Consider the following 23,857-nt stretch of genomic DNA (forward strand, 5'->3'; position numbering starts at 1 on the left):
CAAACAAAACTCAAAGGGAAAAGGTTTTAACTTGCCTTTAGCATTAAACAGTGTCATTAACAATTCACTTTTGGAAACTTTACAAACTCAATCTACATATGCCTTGTTTTTCTCATTTTTCCCCTGAGGAATGTGTCATTTTGCTTTTTCCCTATTGGGAAGTCTTGTTTTTTTGTTTTACTCTCGTACACTCTGGCTTTATTAGAATGTGATGAATAGCCTCAATAAGAGCTTTTTGAGCCATGACATGGACCTTAAATGAATCTCAAGCCCTCTCTTGGTGGCTTTGCACTTTAAAACAGTATCAACATGTTTTAATGATGCGATGGTATAGTACATTTTTCATTTGGGTCACAGCTAGAAAAAGTTGAACCTACCGGCTAGAAATGTAATGTATAGTATATGTCCCTGTCCTTGATTCTCACTGAATGCCTTTAAGGTTGTGTAAATACAGTAGAATTTAGAGATTCTAAGAGCTAATTGAAAACAAAGTTGCATTAGTTGGCTATTTCCCTTGAGGCTGCAAAAGCCTTTGAAAAGAAATTAAGTTATTGGTCTCTGTCTGTAGCCGGGACTCAAGCCTTTGTTCATGTCAGAATAATATTTCTTATGGTTCAGATGTTGGTTTTATTTGTATTTTATGTGAGAAATGTGTTTTTGTTATGCTGACTGTAGCTATATGAAAAAATAAATCTTGTATTAAGACTAAACCGTTTAAGATTTACCTGTTACAGGAAAGGTATCTACAGTATGACACACTAAGCTGCAGCCCATGGGCCGCATATTCAGTGGCAGGAGCAGAAACAGAGTCAGGAGACCAACAACTGACCTAGAGGACTGCTATTATGAGAGCATGTTGCCATGGTTTTCTAGCAATTCAGAGAGCAGCGTGCAGTGGTCCTCCTGTTGGCTAGTTGCCACACGCCCTGTACCACTGTGATCTTGTTTATAGCACTTTTTGTATGTGGAGGTGTGACAGTCTGTAGTTCAAACCCATGATCAGTCAGTGTAGAAAACCATGTGCTGCACTGGCTTTAAAGCCTCAAATGTCTTGTGACTGGCTGAATAGACAAACACCAAATGCATTCAAACTACACTTACTCCTCATCTTTTCATTGTGTGTATGTATGTGTGTTTGTCCCACAATACAATGCTTCATATTTTATAGATGTCAAAATAACAGTGCAGTGCATCCATGTGATCAAATGAAAGCCCTGTTTGCTGTTCACTACATGTTAAGCTATTGAGTGTCAGTTACATTATATATAGGTACATGTGAGAATGATTTTTTTAAAAGGGTTTCTAGGGCATTGAGTTCATTTTTGACACAAAGTGAAATGCCCCTGCTCCTGAGGTAGTGTTAGTGCTGTTACTATGGTGATTAGGTGTTCTGGTGATGTCAGCAAGGTTGCTACGATTGGTACCAGCCTGGGTTAATTGGTAATGTCAAAATTAAGAAAAAAGTAAGTACTGTATATCAGACTGTTTAAAAATAAAATATTTAGATAAGCTATTGTTTAAACAATAGCTGTGTAGTTAAAGCTGGTTTAGCAGGCTTGTATATTTTTGTTTGTATTGTTATTTTTATAACTACAAACAAATACAGTGTGCGCACACACACACACACACACACACACACACACACACACACACACACACACACTCACACACACACAGATGTAAGCCACACAGAATGATATCCAGCAATACACACTTCTGGCACCAGAGATTGCATATGAAATGAATGTGTGAAATATTCATTCAATTCTGAGGCAAGGCTCTCGTAGTATTACTGAACTGAGATGAATAAATGGCTTCTATTCCCAGATGAGTGTTTTACTGTGGACAGACTCGGCCTGCCTGGCTTCAGGTTTATCACTGTAAATGTTTGAGGTCCTCTGAAGACAATAGTCAGAAATACAGTTTCAAAGATCCATAGCTGAAATAAAGTAATGTGCTGAAGTGAAAGGGCTCAGGCTAATGAACATTGGTCCTACACTGCCTAAAGCGCTATGATAGCAAAAAAAGCACAACAGAACAGCATTCTTAAGGAAGACTTATGTACTAGGAATAATATCAGTTTTTTATGCTGAATAAAAGATTTGATGTCAGTGTTATCTCTGTAGTTGCATTTGTCTAAGACCAAGATAACTTCGGGGGCATTCTAGTTAGCCAGCTTGCTTAATTTAACTCAAAAAATTGACACATATAGGGAACCGTGCTGTGTTATGATGATTAAAATCTTATCAATTGCTTCTGTACGACCATTTGGACCTCCCACTCCCCATCTTTTTACCCATTACCGTCCCTTGGTCATTGTTTTTAAGCTCACCCACAGCTATATGCCAGAGAAATTGAAAAATAAGGAGAAACTATGGATTTCCATCAGCGTGTTTTATTAATGTAATGTATTGTTTTTTGTGTTTTTTTTTATCTTGTAGATATTGCAGAGACAACCTTACAAAAAACTATTTTTAAACAATATTGCCTTGTATGATGTTTGTGTTGGTTCTGGGACATTAATATCACACACATACATGCACAAAGACAAACACGGAAATGATAAAATCATGTTGTTAATTATTATTACAAATATTCTATTATAACACCGAAAAAGACAGTTTTTGCTCTTTAGTATTTGGTCAACAATCACCCTACCCCCAAATTCAAAAAAGATGATAAGAGGTCAAATCTGTCATTAGGAAATTGTTTGAATTTGTAAAGCTGGTTAAACAGCAGAGTGACATCTCCCCTTTCTTTCTAGACATGTCTCTTTTTCAAGGACTCAACCATCTCAACATTAATAGACAATGTTTTTCTGTGAGATGTAAATGCACAAGGACACAGGACCCCTAACTTTAACTTTGGGTGTAAATGAATCATAAAGTGTAAATTTCCAGCACTCTTATTCAAGGAGACACTGAAGAAGTCTTCATCATATCCAACTCAGGTTGAACCCAGGAGATTCCGACTTGAGTGATAGGCAGAGATGTGAAAAGGCCTAAAGTCTGACCACCTGAAATTGACTTAATTTTGGCACGGATCCATATGAACCAATGCCACAGGTTTTACAAAACCTGAATAATGCATTTCCATGAGTGATGTCATATTGTTGAGGGCTTGACATTAGGCTCTTTGCCCATTTGCCCTTTGGGCAAATAACTGACATGTTTTACCTGCCCGGTAGCCAAATTTACTTGTCCAAAACAGAAAATGTTGATTTAATGATAAATAACATATACAGGGATTTTGACAATAAATATATTTTATTAATTTACAAAATGTAAAATTGAGAGTTAACAATATATAATCACATAAAAAAGTAGTAGACTGTGAGTAAGGGATTTTAGTTTTAAATCAATTACTGATTTTATTTTCAGTTATATATTTATTAATTTATTATATTTATTTTTATTTTGTGGTAACAGTTAAAAATATATTAAGGGTTCAGTGTTTTATGCATATTGTTTGTAGATAAAGAAGGCAGAAATACCGTGTTATAGTGAAGCATTAATCAGGATAAAACCAGAGTCTCTAATTATTTTCTTTTTTTGTAACTTTGTAACCTTTAAGTTTCCTTAGGGTGCTGCTTATTCATGATTTTTCCATCCTTTCTTTGTTCTTTGTCCACTGCATCCTGTGGTTATGTGGGTGACTAAGGACATGCTCTGCCTCAAAACCATCAGAGACCAAGTCAGTGAGTCTTACATAGGCAAAATAATCTCCATTTTTAGCTCTGTGAAAGGCCCACAATGAACTGCAAGTTTATTTGCTAAATGTAACCATAACTTTCACTTAAAACTCTTATCAAAGTTATGCAAATTTACTATTTCATTTTTAGTACTAGGATTAATCTTATTTTCTTTCACCATCCACTCACCTTTCTTTTATATTGCCTGCTTTTTACACCATTATCCACTCCAAACTGTTTAACTTTGATTAGTAAGTTCGTTTAATCACCTGCATTTATCTTAGCAGTTATTAGATCAATTAGTATTATTTTACAGATATCGGGTGTTGTGTTGTTTATTCCCTTGGTGATAGAAGACAGAGATAAATTATCTAAAGAAGAGCCCTCCTTTGATATGTGACTGATTAAGTAATATTTCTGGTCAATCAATGTTTAACTGGAGTTATCATCCCTTATAACTGATCTGATGGGCCTCTTACAAGGGTAAAGAAATTATTGATAATGTGAATGTGTGCTACATTATATTGATGCTCCAGTGTGAGGCCTATTTAGAGAGCAATATTAAAATAATTCATATTGCTACAAAGCTCTTTCTCTGTGTTAATGAAGAGCTGCTCTGTCTCTGTTGAGGTTTTGTGTTGGTGTGAGCCACATATACTGTAGATAAACCAAATAGCAGCAAGAAAACTACTTTATTCTTTAAGTTTAAACAACATGACTCCATAGTGAGCATAGACAGATATGCTGACACTTTTTTTTTTTTTTTTTGTCCAATTATGTAGTGGAGGCCTTGTGATCTAACCCTGTTTCAAAACTTTTTACATTTCATCCTCAATCAGAGGCGGAGCAGGTACATTCAACCTATCATTTTTACTGCAGACTTTTAGAGAAAACAAATGATTCTATAAATATGTGGAGATATTTAATAATCTTTATATTAGCGGTAAAGCTTAGGACATTTATTCAGTGCTTACCTCCCAATAAAAAGACGCTGCAAGCTCGCTTTTTAAAAATCTTGTCTAGTTCAACAAAAAAGACACATTTTGTAACCTGAAAATGCCTTTTGTTTGATTAAGCCTGTAGTCATGAGCCCATATGATATCAAGAGCTTACTCACACAGGCAAGACTGTAGCCTGCTTTGCTCCTTTCTGACACAGAACTGGGCACCTTATAGCAGTATACAGCAGCACAACCGAAGAGTACTGTAAATAAAAAAAGGCAGACAATGTGGAACTTTATAGTTGTGTGTTTAAAATGTTAAAAAAAACTGTAGTTTAGCTTGGAAGTAACTCTATAGCTGTTAACCTGTATCCACACTGCACGTATAGGTGCAGCCTGATACACTGTCAGACGTCCTTAACTTGATACATTTGCTTAATTGTAGAGTTTGCCAGTGTGCAGAGGTTTCTGCATTGTGATGCAACAACTATTCTGCAGCCCTTACACTTGACTACAACTAGTTACAGGCCCCACACTGCAGACATTTTAGAGCACATCATGACCCTAATGACCAGAATTGGAATAGCATGTTTTTTGTAAAGAGAATCAAAATTTAAAAAGCAATTGTTTAGAATTATTTTTTAAGATTGTTTTAAGGAATTTGATTTATTTAGAACTGGAAAAAAAATGTATTCCTGTAAAATCTATTACATGAATTCTTTTACATTTTTACATTTTTTTTACTGGATGACTTGAACAGCTCAATTTGAAAAGAACTGATCATTCTATAATGATTGGGGTGATGTTTGTATTTGAAAGACAACTGACTTTTGCTCTGCACAGCCCTGAAAAGTCTCACTAAGGAAGAAGGATGAGGGAGAGATGGTGGCTGACCGGTGACTGTAGGGACACACATTGAGTAAACAAATTATTTGCCGCCTACATTCACTGTTTATGCTAATAACACTCACATTCTTTAAATTACATTTTCTATACAAATGGAATTGACCGTTCACCTTTACAAATTGGCCCATTCAATGAACAACGCTCTTGTAGTCTGTCTGTTCACAACACTGGCTATTAGACGGATTTTAGCACTGAAGTAATTTGGAGAGGAATGTAAAGTAGTTCGGTACAGTTCAGTAAAGTTGTTAGCTTACCGTTAAAATACTTTTGACAGAGTAACTGTTTTCTCTGCCGTCTTTCATTAGTAATTACAAATAGTTATTAATTTGCCTTACTTGATATTGCATGTCCTGCAGTGCGAGTATTGCGCATGTGCACATTGCAAAGACAGTGCTCAAACGATATATATACTGTTCAACGCTAAGTACGAATGTGTCATGAAATAAATAAGAAAAAGAGATGATGTGGAGTTTTGTACAAATCTTGTTTGTATTGAGTGCTACTGATAACTAATTTAAATATTCTTGAAAACTAACAATGTTCTTCCCCTGATCTGAACTTATTAACCTTGTTTTTTTATTTATTAGTTTATAGAAACCTGAGATCCAAATAATAAGAAACAAGGGATTGTGAGATAAATAGTATCTGGGATTTTCTATTGGCCACCTCCACAGAAAAAGTTGTTCATTTAGGCCAATAATGACACAAAGTGTAATTTGCACAATGTTTGTACATTGTCTTATAAATCCTGTTTAAGTACTCTTTGAATTGATCAAACATGAAGCCTGTCTGGCGATTATACTGTCTGTCTGGCGGATGAGTTGAAACAACCTTAAACTGTCTGAATTAGAGACAGTAAGATAGACAGTTGATGGACTTGAGACAACGACATTGTGTGTATGCCTGTGCATTTTCTCCTGTGTCTATGTCAGTATTGTTTTAAGTACCAAGAGTATTTACTGGAGAAGACAAGACCAACAGTTCACACGTTGATCTTTAATTTTATATTTAAGTAATGCTGTAGTTTCCTCTCTTTCTTTACGCTCTTTGAGATTTCCTTTATGTTTTCTTAGCTTTATCGTGCTACCACATGACAGGGTTGGTGGTCATTCATACAAACTGTATGAACTGTATTGGGAGGAAAAGTGTAATTATATAATATTAATAATTTTATAAATAAAGGAGGAAAATGCCTTCATATGTATAGGCAGGGCTCAAAAACTGTCCCGTTTTCCTGGGGAAAATAAAATTAGCACACGGGACACAAAGATTCATGATATGGGACACTTTTTTCCTAAATTGTGCAGATATTAAAAATGATTTGCTTCCTCCTGTGTATCTGTGTGTGTGTGTGTGTGAGAGAGAGAGAGAGAGAGAGAGAGAGAGAGAGAGAGAGAGAGAGAGAGAGAGAGAGAGAGAGAGAGAGAGAGAGAGCCAGCGAGGGCGGAGCTCAGTTCCTCCCACCCAGTCAGGTGTCCCTTGCTGCAGTCAGAGGGGGAGCAGACAGCTTAACATTAGGGCTCATTACTGAAAGTTACAAGCACCAAAAATACTGCAACTTAATGACCAATAACAGTAATTTATCAGACCCCATGTTAAATGATTGGATGAAGAATAATGATAGTGATAATTTCAGCTCTGCCCACAGTCCCCCTTACTGACTAATTGCTTCAAAGACATTAGCATACATGTCCCAAATCCCACTTTTAACTCTCCCAAACTTGACAACCATGTGTTGAATTATTTCATTTATCATGTGTTAGTGCTGGCTATATGTCAAAGTGTCTCTGGGCCAGACACCCCCAACAGCCCATTCCCATCCCCAGCTGTACAGTGCTGGTCCAAGCCCGGTAGAAATTCTGTACTTTTAGAATTTGGTCAAAAAGCAGAGTTTCTGCTTGTAAGAGACAAGCAGTTTGTGTAACTGCAATAAACTGAGTGTGTAAACACGAAAAGAAATATCAAAATATCGAATTTCATTATTACTCCAAAAATAGTTTTAGTTCCAGGCGTTTATGTAGCAAAGTGGCACTTCTGACATCTTTTAAAGAGTGTTCCTTCTGCACACAGCACACCACTTGTGTCTCATTTAAGCCCCTTGGGTTAGTCCAGCATCTTCATTGTGGCTGTTGTCCTATGGCTTATTAGCCCCAGCATGTGTGTTTTGTACCAGCAAATCAACCCCTGCTAAACACAAATGGACAATTAAAATTAATTACACGAGCATACAATGGATGAATAAGAAAATGTGTGTAAATCTAGTTTTACTAATAAGTAAAAATGACCAACTAAAATGTGGTATTTATGATACCCCCTGAGCAGCAAAGTAAATGTTGCAGACTGTATTTTATCTAATCTACTTCAATTCTTCCACCTCCTACATTTGTCCTGAATTTCAGAAACTGCAGAAAACCCACATTTTAAAACTGCAACTCGAAGACATGTGATCTGCCCCCACTCAACCTCTTCCAGCCACAGCTCACAGCAGTTTGGAAACCCATACTGATAATGCCACAACAGTTGGACTGAATTGCTTTATTTAAACTGCTTCTTGTGTAACTCTATAGGGAAAAAGTAAAAGCAGTATAAAATAAGGAGTATGCCTTTCACTTGCATTAAATATGTAGATCAAAGCACTAGGAGCAGAGAAAGCTGGCTGCAGGACGGGGGAATCAACTGGATCTTCCTGGCCACTCTTCTCCAAAATGTCATCAGTTGCAGATTTATTTTCTTCAAAGCCCAGTTTGTGTAGTTTCAAGTGCAATTTACATTTCTATATATATACACAGTGTTTTAAGATTGCGTTTTCAACAATGCACTCAGTCTAACAGCACAGATGCAGGGCTAGCAGGCTGAGGACAAAATTAGTCTATACTTGGACAATAGCTTACTTTGTTTTCTTAGGTTTAGTTTTGTTTGATGGGTTGGCGACTACTGTAACTGCTGTTTCAGCCCAGTCTCTTACAAATTATGTTCCCCCTAAACTGGAGCTGCAAATATGTTTTGCAAAGAAAGAAATTGTAACCAGATACCTTTTTGTATACATTTTTATTATGCATTATATTAAAATGTTAGGGTGCACAACTACCTTTTCAACAAGTGAGGAAACAGAAGAGGTGTCAGAAGACAGAGAGCACTCCCTTACTTTTTTTTTGTCAAAGTGAGGATAAAGAATTGGTTTTTAGAAGTGACACAGAGAGAGAACAGGGCAGCCTGTGCAATGGGGAATAAACAAAATGTGATGAATTTATCACTTATTATTTCTCAGTATTCGTATTATGTGTAGTTTAGAAGCCACTGGCACCTAAAGTACTAGACCAAAGGTTCATATTCTGCATTGATGCAGTTCTCTCACCAGATACAGCTGCTAACAAAGAACAACAATCACATTTGTATAGGGGGGCTATAGCTCATCTATAATAATGTCAGATAAAGGGTTGTTTCTGTCACATTCATCTACCTTATACTTGAAGTACAGATTTAATGAGACCACTGTTGTACATACCTGTACTCTTTTTCTTTCTCTGCTCACTTTTTCTCCTTCTCTTTTCATTGCCTTTCATTCCCTCTCCCCTTCTCACCCAGCTTTACTCAGTCATTTTGAGGCGCAAAACACAAGCCAGTCAGAATGAAGCAATTACTATGACCCTGTTGGATGAGTTATTAGACCTAATGCCCCATAATCTCCATTTTAAGTTTCCGTTATAAATGACAGGTATATGAGGTCTGTTCAGTATACAGTATACATATTGCATGTGCTGACAGAAACTTTCCAGTGCACCAGCTACAGCCCTGGTTTCTGGTATGGTATACACACACACACACACACACACACACACACACACACACACACACACAGACACAGACACAAAGCTATGTTTAAAGCATTCATTAGAAATTAGGATGCGGTTGCAATGAGATTATTCACAGCAGATTATGCTGGTGTGACAAGATAATGAAGACAATAGAAACTAGCTAGACACGCAGTATACGATTGTATTCTTACATACAACATGGTTTCTAACTCATGTGTTTGTGCATTAAGGTAGTGGATGATAAGGTTCCTATAGAATTTAGTGTCTGTCTGCATGTGCACATTAGTGGTTAACGTGTCAAAATGAATTGAACCATGACCCAGATCAAAAACAGTACGACTTTCAAAGATTTAGGAAAACATGCACACATATTAAGAAACGCAATTTGTGTGGGAGTCCTTTGACACAGTCCACGAATAATTATGACATTTTAATCCCAGGCAATTTAACAAGAACCAGATGCTTTAACAAAGCAGACAGGCATCTCATTGGCAAAACTCATTCTTTACCTTGAACCCGTGTGCTAGGCTTAATAATCACATTAGCTTTGTGTTAAATATTAATAAACGATTCATTATTTTTTTGTAGCTTTGCCAGTGTCATCATGTCTTTAATTTCAGTTTTAAGTTTCTGTTCAAGAATTAATTTTCACATTTTTTATTTATTTAGACTTATTTAGACTATGGAATCTAATGCAAAGTATTTTTTCCAGAAGTGTATTTTCTGTTGGTATTTTACTTGGCCCAAAAATATTATTTGCTATTATTATAGTTTACAGGTTATCTATTTAACAAACAAACACACATGTAAATCACTTGCGGGTGTTTGTATCAAACCTCGTGTGTGACCAATATCACAATGAAGAAATAAATTCACCTTTGGTAAGAGTAAAGATAGCTTTTATTTGGTCATGCCATTTTCCTTGAAAATATTTTCTGTGTATTTATATTATTATCAATCTTTCACGGCAAACACCTTTAAACGTATTTTCCTTATTAAGTGTGATGTCAGCTGGTAAAGGTTAAGTGAATGAACATGGAAGACAAACACATACACACTGATGCTTTTCTGAAACAGGCACCCTCTGTACACAAAGAGTGTTGTCATGTAACACAGATTTTTATCCATCTTCCACCCCTCAGCCCTAAAGTGCTCACCTATTGAGAATAATATTGACCCTAAAGAAAGCAGTGCTGTTCATACTTTGTTATTTTAAAAGTACAAGTCATGGAATCAGACATGGCACATCTGACATTTAAAAGGTGACTTCACCAAATTTAACTTGCTCTTTATGGCTTTAGTTTAGGGTGGAAGTGTAAATTAATCCTTTTAAACTTCCCTATATTAAAATATTTATCCAATTATATCTGAAAGACTCCTCCAGATGACATCACCCAGAGAAGTTGTTCATCATTAGGAGTTCAGATGATGTCACCTGGGGGAGCTCTGGAGAAGCAGGTTGAGCAACGAGATAACATAATCTGAACTGAAGGTTCCTCCAAGTAATGTCATCTGGGGGCATTTTTCAGCTAAAAGTAGAGAGATATGTTGATATAGGGAAGTCAGATTATCTTAATCTTGATTTAATTTGTATTAAGCAATTAACCGTCTTGGATTTAATGTATGTGTGGCAATAGAAACCTCTGATGGGGGTACTAATCCAGGAAGTGGAAGCCATAGCATAGCGGTCTATGGAAAATCACAAAATACACTGTCATTGCACATGTGTGTGTTGGCGTCCGTGCATGCCTGTCTGATAGTCCTTCAGAAGGGTAGAGACACCTCAAACCGTCTTTGATTAAAAACTTAGATATAAGCTATTAGTTGAATTGTGAATTGTATTTGATGAGGTTATGGCCTCATCAGTAAAATGTGGTACACTGACTCATATACCAGTCTACACTGACAACATATAGCTATGTGCATGTTGCATTTGCATGTATATTGAATTATCAGCTCTTCGTAAGTAACAGTGATATATGACTTACTAGGCTATATCTTCTGTAGTGATTTACAGGGTCAGTGTCTCTATGTAATGAAAATTCACCTTTTTGCATTTGAAATGATAAAAGGTACATGTTAATGATTGAGGTTGAACAGTGATCTAGAAGAGATATACCAATGACATAACCATTATTGTATTTGTGTATAATATTACACCTTCTATGTGTCTCACTTATACGCAGAAATACACACAGGATGGCTTCAAATATAAACTTTAATGCTGCATATCCTCATGTGTTACAGACATGTCATGTTTTACTTGATCACACTCACAGATGGGTAATACAATATTACTTCTGTGGCCCATTTTGAATTGGTCTGTAATGTTCCATTAGTTTGATTGCTCACAACCCGTCACACATGATGGGTGGAAACAATAAAACCAAAATAGAGCAAAACTCAATTAAATGGCTGTTTTTATGTTTTAATTTAATGGTTTAATTTTAATATTGTTCATTTACGACACAAGTGATGTGAGTGGATTGCTTCACTTAGATACATGGAGATGAAAGCTCCACATATAAATGTGCTTCTGCTTACACATACTCACGCTCAGGCACACACACCCTCACACTCTTCAAAAGCAGTGGAGTGGAATAATGGACAAGGCCATGGAATAGTGAGCAGATTTTATCATTCACACACTCTTAACCACCAGCCATCTGCTAAATGGACACATTCTTGTCTTTGCACATGTGGGTGTATGTATACACATGTATGGATGCACATGCATATGAATGGATTTGGGCTACTTCTTGATGGTTTGGGTTAACATTCATTATGTTAAAATAGCTGATACAGTTAATTTTTCAGCACTCTAATTCAAACCACTATTTTGTTTGAGTTAGAGTGCTTTGAATTAGAAAAGTTTGTATATCGGAAGTATGTTATTAGCAATGACCCAAATATAAACCTATGTAAATGCATGGTATACAACCATGTGTAGCTTTATAGTTTGTACGGAAATTTATGTGCTGTTGACTTAATTATTCAAATTTTCTATCCTCCCTTCACACTTTGGCGAATGTTTGCTTTTTGAAGTGTCATCTGTATGTAAGTCTGAAAACAGGCTTCCTGGAAATAAATCTAAACTGTAGACTTTGTTCTTAACTAGGTAATGAGTTAATTTATCAAAGAATTAAAAAAAAAAAATCAAATAACCGAAAAATTGCAATGTCTACTACAACAGCCTTAAATATTGTAATAGGTTCTGCCTCAAGTTTTTCTAATTAGTGCAAATTTTTCCCAAAGGTCATCCAGGCTTGGCGCATGTATCATTATCTCTGTGTTACGTAGGGGGATCGCTCATTATTGCAGTATAAAGAGGAGACAACAAGGAGATCTCAGCTATAATGAACCTAAATACTCCCTCTCACCTTCACGCCATCCATCTGCTCTTCCCATCCTCTGCTCAACTCTTCTTTTCAGTGGTGATCCTCTCTGCAGTAATTTGCTCTGTCGTCTTCTCCTACTCTGTGTCTACTCATTCCCAGCTTTTTATGCTGCTGTTCAGAAAGCCGATTGGTTTCTTAATAGCTGATCTAACAATGCTACGCACAGTTGCCCAGTTTCCATTATAACATTATTCAGCACACACAGAGGTGGATAGCTCATTCAATGAATGCAAAATAAAAAATAGTCTGATAATACATAAGCTCATTGAGTGCAGGTTTTTGGGGTACTATAGCCAAATGCAGCATTCTCATCTCTGACACCAGCTTTATCTGCCAAATTTAATAGCTTCCAAAATCATTACTTTTAAACACTATGAACATGCGCCAGCCATAAATTGCTGAAATAAGGATGTTCATCTCCCCAGGAATGAAAGCGGACTCTGGTTGTTCGAAATTTAGATCAGATTATTAAACCTGGATAAACTAACTACATCTTATAAGTCTATATGGTGATTTTCTGTCAGGAAAAAATATTGAAACTTAATAAAGCATCAATCCTAGGATGAAAAAAACTGCTTTAAGCCTCAATCAAAGTCTCCACTATCATTGCTGAACTGGCTGTTCAGGAGAGAAACAGACCCAAACTGGGTATGGCACTTTAGTGGTGTAGTAGACAGGTGAGATTACCGCTGGCAGTGAGGATCTCTCAGGACTGAAAACGTCGGGTCAGATTCCTATTCTAGACTTAGTGAGGACAAATCGTTACACTCAAATTTATGGCACGTTCAGGTCAGACCTGCAGTTTTAGAGGCGATTTGTAAACGTGATCGCCTTAGGAGAAAAGAGAGATGTTTTGCATAAGTAATCATTGCATGAAAAATTCACTACGGTTTGTGTTGAGATGAGAGAGGCTGCAGAGGAGCTGCACCAGCTGATCTGATACCAAAACCATGCACAGTAATGAAGTGCACAAAACATTACAACAGTCCAGAGTGAATTAAAACTTAACTATAAGAACCAATGCTTAGTTGACAAATCCAAGTAGTTTACCTAACATGATTTACACACGAATTGCAGAATTTCCTCCTGCGAACATGTGTGTAGTTTGTCCAACGAGACACTGATGAGCTATAGGCCTACGGTTACAACTAGAGGAGGAGAGGATAACAGATGAAAATACTTTAAAGCTGAATGATCGCTGGTTATGGCTTAGGTGCGAAAAACAGCGTTGGAGTAGAACTCCAGTCTCTGGTAATAAATCTTGACACTCTACTACTGTGTTAAAATTTCCTATCTACAAGTCAAACATCAAATGTTCCCTACAAAATAATTTTACCTTTGCTGTATAGTATCTAGTATATATAATATGTATGAAACTGTAATGTAATTACATCATGTCCCACATTAGGGAAACAGAGACATAATCTATAGGAAATCTTATGTCCATCACCTCATCTTACTTGTCTTCACTGGCCAGAGTGCTTTTATCAAGTAGTATCCCTTGTCTTTTAGTCGCAGGTGGACTCCTGGGTATAGTTCTGAGGATCTGGCATTCCTGTGTTTTCATTTATTTGTGAAGCTTGCTTGCTTGTTTATTTATTTATTTAATCATTCATTCATTCATTCATTCATTATACAAGTCTGTGCATAACTCGCCAAATAAGCGTGTAGCAACTTAGAAGTCTGCCTGCATCTAGAAGGGACATGCTACAACAAACCACTATGGGGGATTGAATGCCGGTGATAGGTATACACTTCAGAATAGGGCGTGTTTTCCCAGCTGATACCAATCTCCTTTAGTTTTTATTTATCTTAATATTTCTTTTTCTTGGTTTCTCTTTATTTCGTTATGTCTTTACCGGTATTTAGTAATGTGTTGGCCTCTTCCTTTCCTTGACCACCTCTTTTCTTCCTCTTCCTCTAATGAATCCAATCATTTTTGAGTCACACTTCAGTGTGCAAGCATGCATGTGTGTATGGAGTCTTCATTTGTCAAAGGCACATACGAATTTGATCCAGACTTGATACATATGTTGACCCCTGTTCAGGAACCAGGGGGGTTAATTGAGTAATGGCGTTTGTTAGCGAGAGAGGGTACTTGGGGGGAGGATGAGTCAAAATGCCAGGGAGAGAGAGAGAGAGAGAGAGAATTAGGAGAGAGGTTGGGGGGGCTGGGAACATTAAGAGAATGAGAATCACAGAGAGAGAGATGCTGTTTATAAAAGCATATGGAATGGGGCGAGGCAGAAGGGCACAAGTGAGAAAGGGGTTAATTGGTAGAGTGCATAAAATGAAAGAGGGGTAGCTAGAAATTAAACAACTGTGGAAGTTGCAGTGAAATAAAGACAAATGTGGGGTTAATGGTGACCTTGTGTGGGATGGTTATGAGGTGACAGCATGAAGCATCCAACCAGCATTTATAGAAGATTGATTTGAAGTGCTAGAGAAGGGATTGACAGAGTGAGTAAAATGAAACTGAGAGGGTGAAAGTGAAAGGGTTAATCGTAATAAACTGTGAAACCTCTTAATTAAGAAAACACAACAGCACCTGGGACCCATGTAGAAGAGGATTGTGCGCACACACACACACACACACACATCATACACACACAAGTAATTGCTATTACTATCAGGTTTACTGTTGTAGGCAAGATAATAAAAGGGGCAAAATCAACAAAACAGTCCTAAAGATTCATTAGTGATATGAGTAACGGAATAATAATCCCTATTCATTGCTTTTTTTCCTTTCTATTGCTTTTATTATAGGATACTCATAATGTTTTGTAATCATGAAGACCATGCATCAGTCACTGCTTTGACTTCAGTTGGCAAAGTTTGTTAAAGTTATGTACAGAGCAAACAGAATGACTTGTTTAGGCTGTACTCTCAGTAGCTTGTTTAGAGTTGTAATTGTGTTATTAGTAACTAATAACATAAGCCATTTCTCCAATAGTGGCCTGGTGGCTCTTGAGCGAGACACTCAGCACTCTAGCTCCCTGTCCAGAGCTGAGTCTCTCCCAGAGACTCAGCTCTGGACATTGTCTAGAGTTCTCGTTTCACACATGGGACACACAGCGGGAGATTTTCCGAGTCAGACACGTTCTCACATGGGGAGATGGTTCATTTGTTACAGGGAGGAGTGTTGTATGGTCAGAGGATGCAGGAGGCACAACATGACACACAAAGTATGCTGCAGATGCCAGTGTTTTGTATATAGCACATCTGGAAAAAAAAGCGGTTGTTTAGAGATGCTTAGGGTGGGAGTGCATGTGTGAAATCAGCTTTTAAACCTCACGTCATCATGTGTTAGAATGTAGTATGCATTTTTCTGCTTAAGGAAAATGTGTTCAAATCTAGTTTCTTGATTATAGGCTAATCTAAAACTCCAACTAGTAGATTTTACAGCTGTGTTTTTGGTAGTGTTTGTGTTCTGTATTAGGGTGACTGACCCTTTTAGTATACATACTTTAGTGTCATGTTGAATTTGATTCATGGCCTTATGAAAAGATATTATGCTGTTTTAGGAAGACCAGAGTAATCACTCTGTGTTGTCTGTGACCCTTACTCTTCAACCATATAGAGATGTTAGAAATACCACCCTTCATATCAACCATTTCAGAGGGAAGCAGTGGGTGTGTTTTCTAGTAGGTGTATATATATCATCACCACACACGAACAAGATACCAGTATATATCAGGAAGATTTACATACATTAACAGGGCAACAAGGGCCTTATATACAGTGAATCTGTCTGTGAATGTTTGATAAGGGGCTCATTTAATTGGCTAACCTTCCACGCATCCACACACACACACAAACACACACACACAAAATCGGTTTCCTTGGTGGGGCTTCACATGAATTTTGTCATTAGCCTTTAATTTGGAGTCAAATTGTACTTATTTTATTTTTCATTAGTTGTAGTCTTTTACGTGAGCATTTGGCTATTCCTTAAACAAAGTCTAAAGAAATGGAACATGCTTTGGGGGTCTGGTTAAGTTTGCGGAGCAGTCATTTATGAACCACAAGGTCAATATTTAGACTGCAAGTTCCTCCTGACCCCGTGTCCTTGGACAAGACGCTGAACCACAAGCTGCCCGTAATGTGTTCTCCTAACTTGAGGGTCACTTTGGATAAAAGCATCTCCTGAATTACTAATTGTGCTTGTAGATGTATTTTTTAGTGCCTAATGGCACTAAGAGAAGACCTGGTCATCTCACATGTTCTTGCTATAAGACTTTAATCCTGGCTAAAAGCACGTTTTAAAGTCCGTATTTTAAAAGCCTGGGACTTGCTGTTAAAGCCATGCTTTTCAGATACATACAGCAACAGCATAGTGCCCCCCTTTCTTTCTCTCAAACAGACACACTGAAACAGCTTCCCATCTCTCCCTTTATGATAAAACCATCTGGAGACACTAATGAATAGTGTGAGTGGAATTGCACAGCTATATACAAAGTGACAGAAACGGTCTAATAAGGAGGATAATTTAGAGACTACGTTTGCTCTCTATTGTAGAGTCCAAGGGAAGCCCCCTGATACTGACCAGGGCATGACATTAAGCTTTTTCAACCACTTGCACTTCAAACAAACTTCTTTCTCATTGTTTGTAGAATTTTGAGGCAAATAATGAATTTGATCCATTTTGGAATAAGGCTGTAACATAACATAATGTGGAAAAAGTTAAGCGCTGTGAATACTTTCCGGATGCACTGTATACATAGAGGTTTGTAACAACCACAAATGGATGCCGTTGCAAAGGTGGGGAAATTTCAAATTTGTTGGACAGTGTTTTGACATTTAGTTCCTTATATCATAACCATGAAATCACATGTGTGTTAGTAAGAGAAAACAGCGTGTTAGTGCTGTTTTGGTGTGTGTGTGTGTGTGTGTGTGTGTGTGTGTGTGTTTACGCGTGTGTGCGTGCGTGTGTAGTCTAATCAGTTACACGCCTGCATTATTATTGTACCCTCAGCTGTCTCTTTTTACAAACAACATACTTTATCATAGAAGAAAAATTAAATTAGTTTATAATCACATTGATGCGTTCGCATTTTGGAAAATTGTTAATATGATGTCCACAGCATGGTGTTTAATAATGGGAAAGGTCCACTAAATGCTGTTTTTAAGTGTAGGTCTCATTAAACTTTACAGTATTATAACAGAAACAATAATTTATGGAAGACATGATATGGTATCTCACACACCATATCACACCTGGATGATTAGGAAACTAAGCCCCCCCCCCAAAAAATAAGATTGAAAACAGAGTGTATTGTATAGATTGAGATACTTTTATTCCCAAAGAAATTTGTGTGCCAAGGATGTTTAGTGTACATAAAACAGTAAAATATATATACTGAATACATACAGGCTAGACAGCTGCAGAAAATATAAATGTTGATTAAATGTGTTTTCAGATTAACAGTCAACTGACTTTGAAACATCACATTTTCCAACACCTTATTGCTCTAAGTACTGAAGGTCTGGTTCAGACCTAATTTAATTCATAAGAATAAAAGTGGGAGATCAGCTGATGGTTTTACTAGAGGAGTCTTCTCACTTAACTCAGTGATGCCTGCTTACCTCCTAAAGAATCTCAGGACTTACTGACAATGGTGATGACTTGTTTCCACTGATTTAGTAGTAGCCACACACATGCACAACAGCAGTTTTATCCCGCACTAGTTAATTTCAGTGAACTAACATTGGCTAGCGACAGTTAGTCTCACCAGTTGACATTGACTTGCATTAACAACTATCATCACTTGTTAAAAATGAGAAGCTGATAGCTAAAAGATTTAGTTTACTCTGAGCTTTACAGCAGAAGCAGAAGTGCCTAATATCACACATACATTTAGGGAAAAAGTTGTCTAATAGACTAAGTCCCATTGAGCTGTGACAAGAGAGTCTTGAAGAAATACTCGCACACCATTTACACACCACTGAGACCAACTAACTGATGATTATGTATTAGTCCTGTGTGATATTGCGATGAAGATGTGACATGCGAGAAACACATATTAAGCTTACATATTAGCTCAACAGCCTTTCTGTTTTCATAGGTACCCAGCTATCAGAAACCTCCATTTAATTCCAAATAGCTCTCATTCAGGTCACGGTTATCCAAGAAGTGCTGTTCAGTGGAAACTGGACTTGTTTGTAGTTCTTGAAGAGGTCTTATCACCTCACTTTTCACATGCACTCCCACCTCTGAGGCAGTAAAGACTGTGAGGAAACATTTCTACGAGACAGCACCTTGTCCAACAGAATCAACCTCAGTCTTGATCACATATGTATCCTACCTAACTTCTACCTGACTACAGGTTCACCATTGTCCCCGATTATGTCCAGCTTCTACATAGAAAAGCGAATTCAGGAATTCTTTTTCAGAAACGTGTTCACACCAACATGTTCAGTGGTTGAGGGAAAGGAGAAGGAACACAATCACATGGACGAAACAATCCAAACCTGTGGCTACTCAAACTGAACCTTTGTTAAATCTACAAATCCAACAGACAGGTGTGACAAGGACACTGATAGAGTTTCTGAGAAACCCTGGAGAATCTTCACTAAACACCACATCCTTGTACTTTTCAAACCCAGCAACACACTCAGGAAGAAACTGGTCCACCCCATGACAACCCATCCAGACATAAGCAAAGCAATGTAGTATATCTGGCCCAAAGCAGCGTGGAATGTAGAAATTTGTACACTGGAGAAACTAAACCACAATTCACATTTTGCATTAAAACATCACAAAAAATATTTTTGTATGTATTTTTGCATTAAGTGTGTCTGTATGCATTTCTTGCATACAGACATGCTTGTGTTGGTACTACCAACCAACACCAAGCCGTGCATGCACCAATCATTTCATTTGCAGTCTGGATGCGGTGGAGGGGTGAACATCTCCTGCTCTTGCTGCAGCTGGAAGGGGCTGCTGTGCCAGGACTGGGCAGCCTCAGAGTGCTTTGAGATATCGGAGGAGCCTACGGCAGCACGCCGCTGCTTGTTGAGAAGACTGAGAACAATACACGAGTCTCCAAAAGTCTCCAAAATAGTCTCTAGATTTGTCGCGAGTCACTTTTTGAAAAAGAGTCACCAGAGGGATCTGAATACTCACTAAATATAGTGATACAGTCACTAAGTTGGCAACACTGATCACCACTTGCTCATCAAGCTTGACAGCAGCGCACTGTGTAATTGAAAACTAATTGTCAAATAATGCTTTTGTTTAAGAAGATGGCGAAACACATTGAATTTGATTGGTTGGTTTGCTGAGTGACCACTCACCACACAAATTTGACTAATCAAGTTTTCACATTTTTGTAGGATTCATTAACCCTTTGGGGAGCTACTTGGAGACTGGTCACTAGCTACCGGTTGTCAATGTGTTGAAGACCCCTGGTCTAAAGAATGTCACTCCAACAACACACATGAAAGAGGGGCAGGACAACAACCCTCAAGTGACCCTTCAAAGTGACAATGACTTAATGGCAACACAGAGTTTAAAGACTTTTCTTTGCTCAGCCAGTTGGTCAGAACTGAAGAAACCTTACAGATGAGAGTTGCCACTGAACAGTACTTCTGGGCCAAATATCAGGAATAAAATATAAAACCTAGACATTATTCTCTGGGGGAAGTTTGAAAAGAATGAAAAATATGAAAGCTCTTTCACATAAGACCTCCGGACAATGTCTGAGGTTGTCCTCTCACACATGACACACAGAGCAGAATAGTGTCTGAATCAGAAGTGTTCTTATGCTAAAAGTAAGCGAGCGATCAGTGTGCACAGGAGGCACAACATGAGAGATAAATGATGCTGTGGGAAACAGTGTCCAGTGCCCATCTATGCCATGAATTAAAAAAAAAAGAGAGAGACACTTTACCAGTTGCCACGATGTGAACAGACAAAGTGGTTCTCTTAATATAATGCATTTCAGTACAACTTCACCACCCACTTTGACCTCAGTATTAAACAGAGAGTAGAATTATCACCTTTCTGACAGTTTCAACTGAAAAACTAAGACATTATAACATTGTTAAAGTAGAATTTGCAGAGCTGCTATATTGGATTGCATTAGATTGTACAGGTGTACCTAATAAAGTTAATAAAGTGAGTGTATGTCCACATTAAAGCACTGATATGATTCAAAATGACTAATTTGCTCCCTTCTTAGCAGAGGGTGGAGCCTGTGCAGTTTCCTCTGGTTAATAGGCACCTTTGGTTTATGAGTGCTGCCATTCAAACTGCTACTAGAGGATCATTTGAGAATATGGCGTGCACAGAATGTGTCCATCTGTGCCACTGTGTGTATCCATAATGCTGTTCCATATGGCCAAGATTGGTCTACACACAGCCTCAGGAAAGCAGTGGTGGATGGTTAACCCACATGCATGTTCATAAACACCAGTATTCTTCCTCATGCACAGGCAGAAATGTGTATCTATGAATACAGAGATAAGAACACAGTTTTTACACACATACAAATATGAATGCTGACAACCACACACACCATCTGTATGTCTGAGGAAAACAGATTTTGTCATTATTTTTTGGCAAGCCGACACTGAAGTTCTGTCTGTCTGAAGTTCAAAAAGTCACTAAACAGTTGTACTGCTGATACTAGTGGAAGCTGCTCTGCTGTTGACAGCTGAAATTGTGTTCTCTTGCTAAATATTGTATCTGTAAATTGTGTTTCTATATGCATTTTTTATCCTGCTCGCTGCCTTTCTTTACAACTGTCCTTATATACAGAGAGGAAAGATGACTGGAGATTGATTAAAGGTCAGCACACACACACGCACCAACCTGAAACAGCTGAGTCTGTGAATTTTGTACATTTATATTCTCCATACGGAAACACCTCTACCCAGATTATTGATTACCATGGCATTGGACAAGTTGCTGGGGAGAGGTCATAGTTAGAAGCGTGTATCAACTCTTTTATGCATTGTATAGTGTATGTGCATCTCTTAAGTGCATTTTTACATTTGTATTTAAATCTGTTGATTCTCTCACCCTCTCTGTATGAAATGCAGGGATTAAAAAATAATAAAGCAAAAGAGAAAGTGATACTAGGTTTAATTAATTAGTGTCCAGATTGAACAAGTGCACGTGGACTTGATCAGATTCCTGTGTTAATCGATAATCTCGTTTGTGCTTCTCAGTTGTATCCAATAAGGAACGTGCCAGAATGTCATAAGTTACATCAATTGATTTGCGAGGAACCATTATTCACAGGGGAAAAAGACACAGCTGTGGGGATAGATTAAAAAAAAAGCAAAGAAAGAAAGAGTAGGGTAGAAAACCGGGACAAGAGAAAAAGAAGAAAACAGAGGAGGCATGGTAAATGAGAGGAAGTAAATGATGAAGAAATGAGGCAACCGGAGAGGAGGAAAGCCAAGAGAAGGGAGGGGGAAATGAGTGGAAGCAGGAGAGAGGGCAAAGTGAAGCCACAGGGAAAAACAGGGCTAAGCAGGAATATTTGCTGATGAAAGACAAAAAAAGGCTAACTTGTACATAGCCTAGCATAGAGGAGCTGACTTGCCTTAGGGTTCATTCAAATTCTCTTTGTGATCTTAACAGTTATTTTTATGGGCATCACACGGGGATGTGTAGGGCTTTTAAAAACTTACTTTTCATGCTGGCTATGCACAGTGCCAGTATGTCTGCTCGAGTGACCTCATCTTACCACATTAGCAGCCCTGTTCTGATTCCTATTATGGATGCAGCACAAAGAGCATCAAGTTATGTCATAACACATAAAAATGTCACTTTTTTCTCTTTGGGCAGTACATCAAAAGGGCAGAGAGGGAATGACGACATGGTTATAGAAAGCGGTTTACTAGGCCTCTGAAGTGTAGGACCATAGTTCAGAAACACAAATCATTAAAAAAATGGATTAGTTTAAAACATTCGAGTTCACTGTAGGGTGGCTGTGGCAGAAGAGATGAGTGGGTTGACCACTCGCAGTGTTGGCAGCACCTGGAAATGTGGGCTTGAGGTGCTAGATGGAGCAAGATGCACCCCAACTTGCTCCTGGTGTGTATTACTCACTTCCTCCACATTTCCTTAGATAAAAGTGTTCCTTTAGATAAAATGACTAAAATCAAATGATAATTCACTGGCCGTGGCTTCAAGAGGCACTTAGGGTGTAGTTTTTGTTGTGTAGAGCTAGGTGGTGCTGTCAGTCTATTCAGTCTATCCACTGTCATTGTATTCGTGTATGTATGTGCGTGTCTCACTGAGTAATCAAACCTGGTCTCTTTTGAACAACAGATGTCGAAGTAAGAGTGGTATTGCATTTGGAAGATACATTTATTATCCTTATTTCATTGTTGTATTCCAATCATTGAAGTTAATTAGTAATATTCTTTTGCTTATGCTCTGACTTTTTAAAAAAAGATAATTGTCTTTCAGTATGTCTTCCTTTTCCTCGGACTTTTAATGGCACACCTAAAATCAAGTGAGTAAAATAAATTGTATCCGGCCTATAAAGTAATCTGCATGACACAGCATGTCTTGACTATTAGCAGACGTGCATGCATAGACATTTTACACACGATGGACATGTGCCGTTGATTTGTTGTGAGGGCCGTGGTAATGAAGTGGTTACTGTTAAAGAATATGATGACTGCAAAGGTACCTAAGTACTTGTTCCAAACTTGAACATCATAGATTTTTTTAATGATAAATGGTCATAAGTGCAATCAAAACTCAGTGGTATAGAGATAGTTTAAGCACATTTACAGATTGTTCTGTATGTGTGTGTGTGTGTGTGTGTGTGTGTGTGTGTGTGTGTGTGTGTGTGCGCACCTTGTGTATTTGCTCATACATTAAGCTGATTGTAGCATTTTATTGATCTACCCCAAACTAATCAATTAGGCCCTAATCGACCGGATTTAAAAAGGTATGATGTGAAAAATGCTAATGTAGTGTGTGTGTGTGTGTGTGTGTGTGTGTGAGTGTGTGTATGTGTGTGTACTGTTGCCCATTATGCACTTAAATCCTGAACTTCTCTTAATTTACCTATCTCAATTTCATGTGCTCTTTTAATTTTAATAAAATGAGCAGCCTAACTTCACTTTTTAGCACCTACAC

General features: G+C 37.7%; 1 protein-coding gene across 12 annotated transcripts in view; it reads left to right on the forward strand.

The window, feature by feature from the left end:
- LOC137132570 (partitioning defective 3 homolog B-like) overlaps nucleotides 1-23,857 on the forward strand; it is a 200,800-nt gene that overhangs the window by 13,602 nt on the left and 163,341 nt on the right. The window lies entirely within an intron of this gene.

Source organism: Channa argus, chromosome 9 (assembly GCF_033026475.1).
Source record: "Channa argus isolate prfri chromosome 9, Channa argus male v1.0, whole genome shotgun sequence".
Lineage (NCBI taxonomy): Eukaryota > Metazoa > Chordata > Actinopteri > Anabantiformes > Channidae > Channa > Channa argus.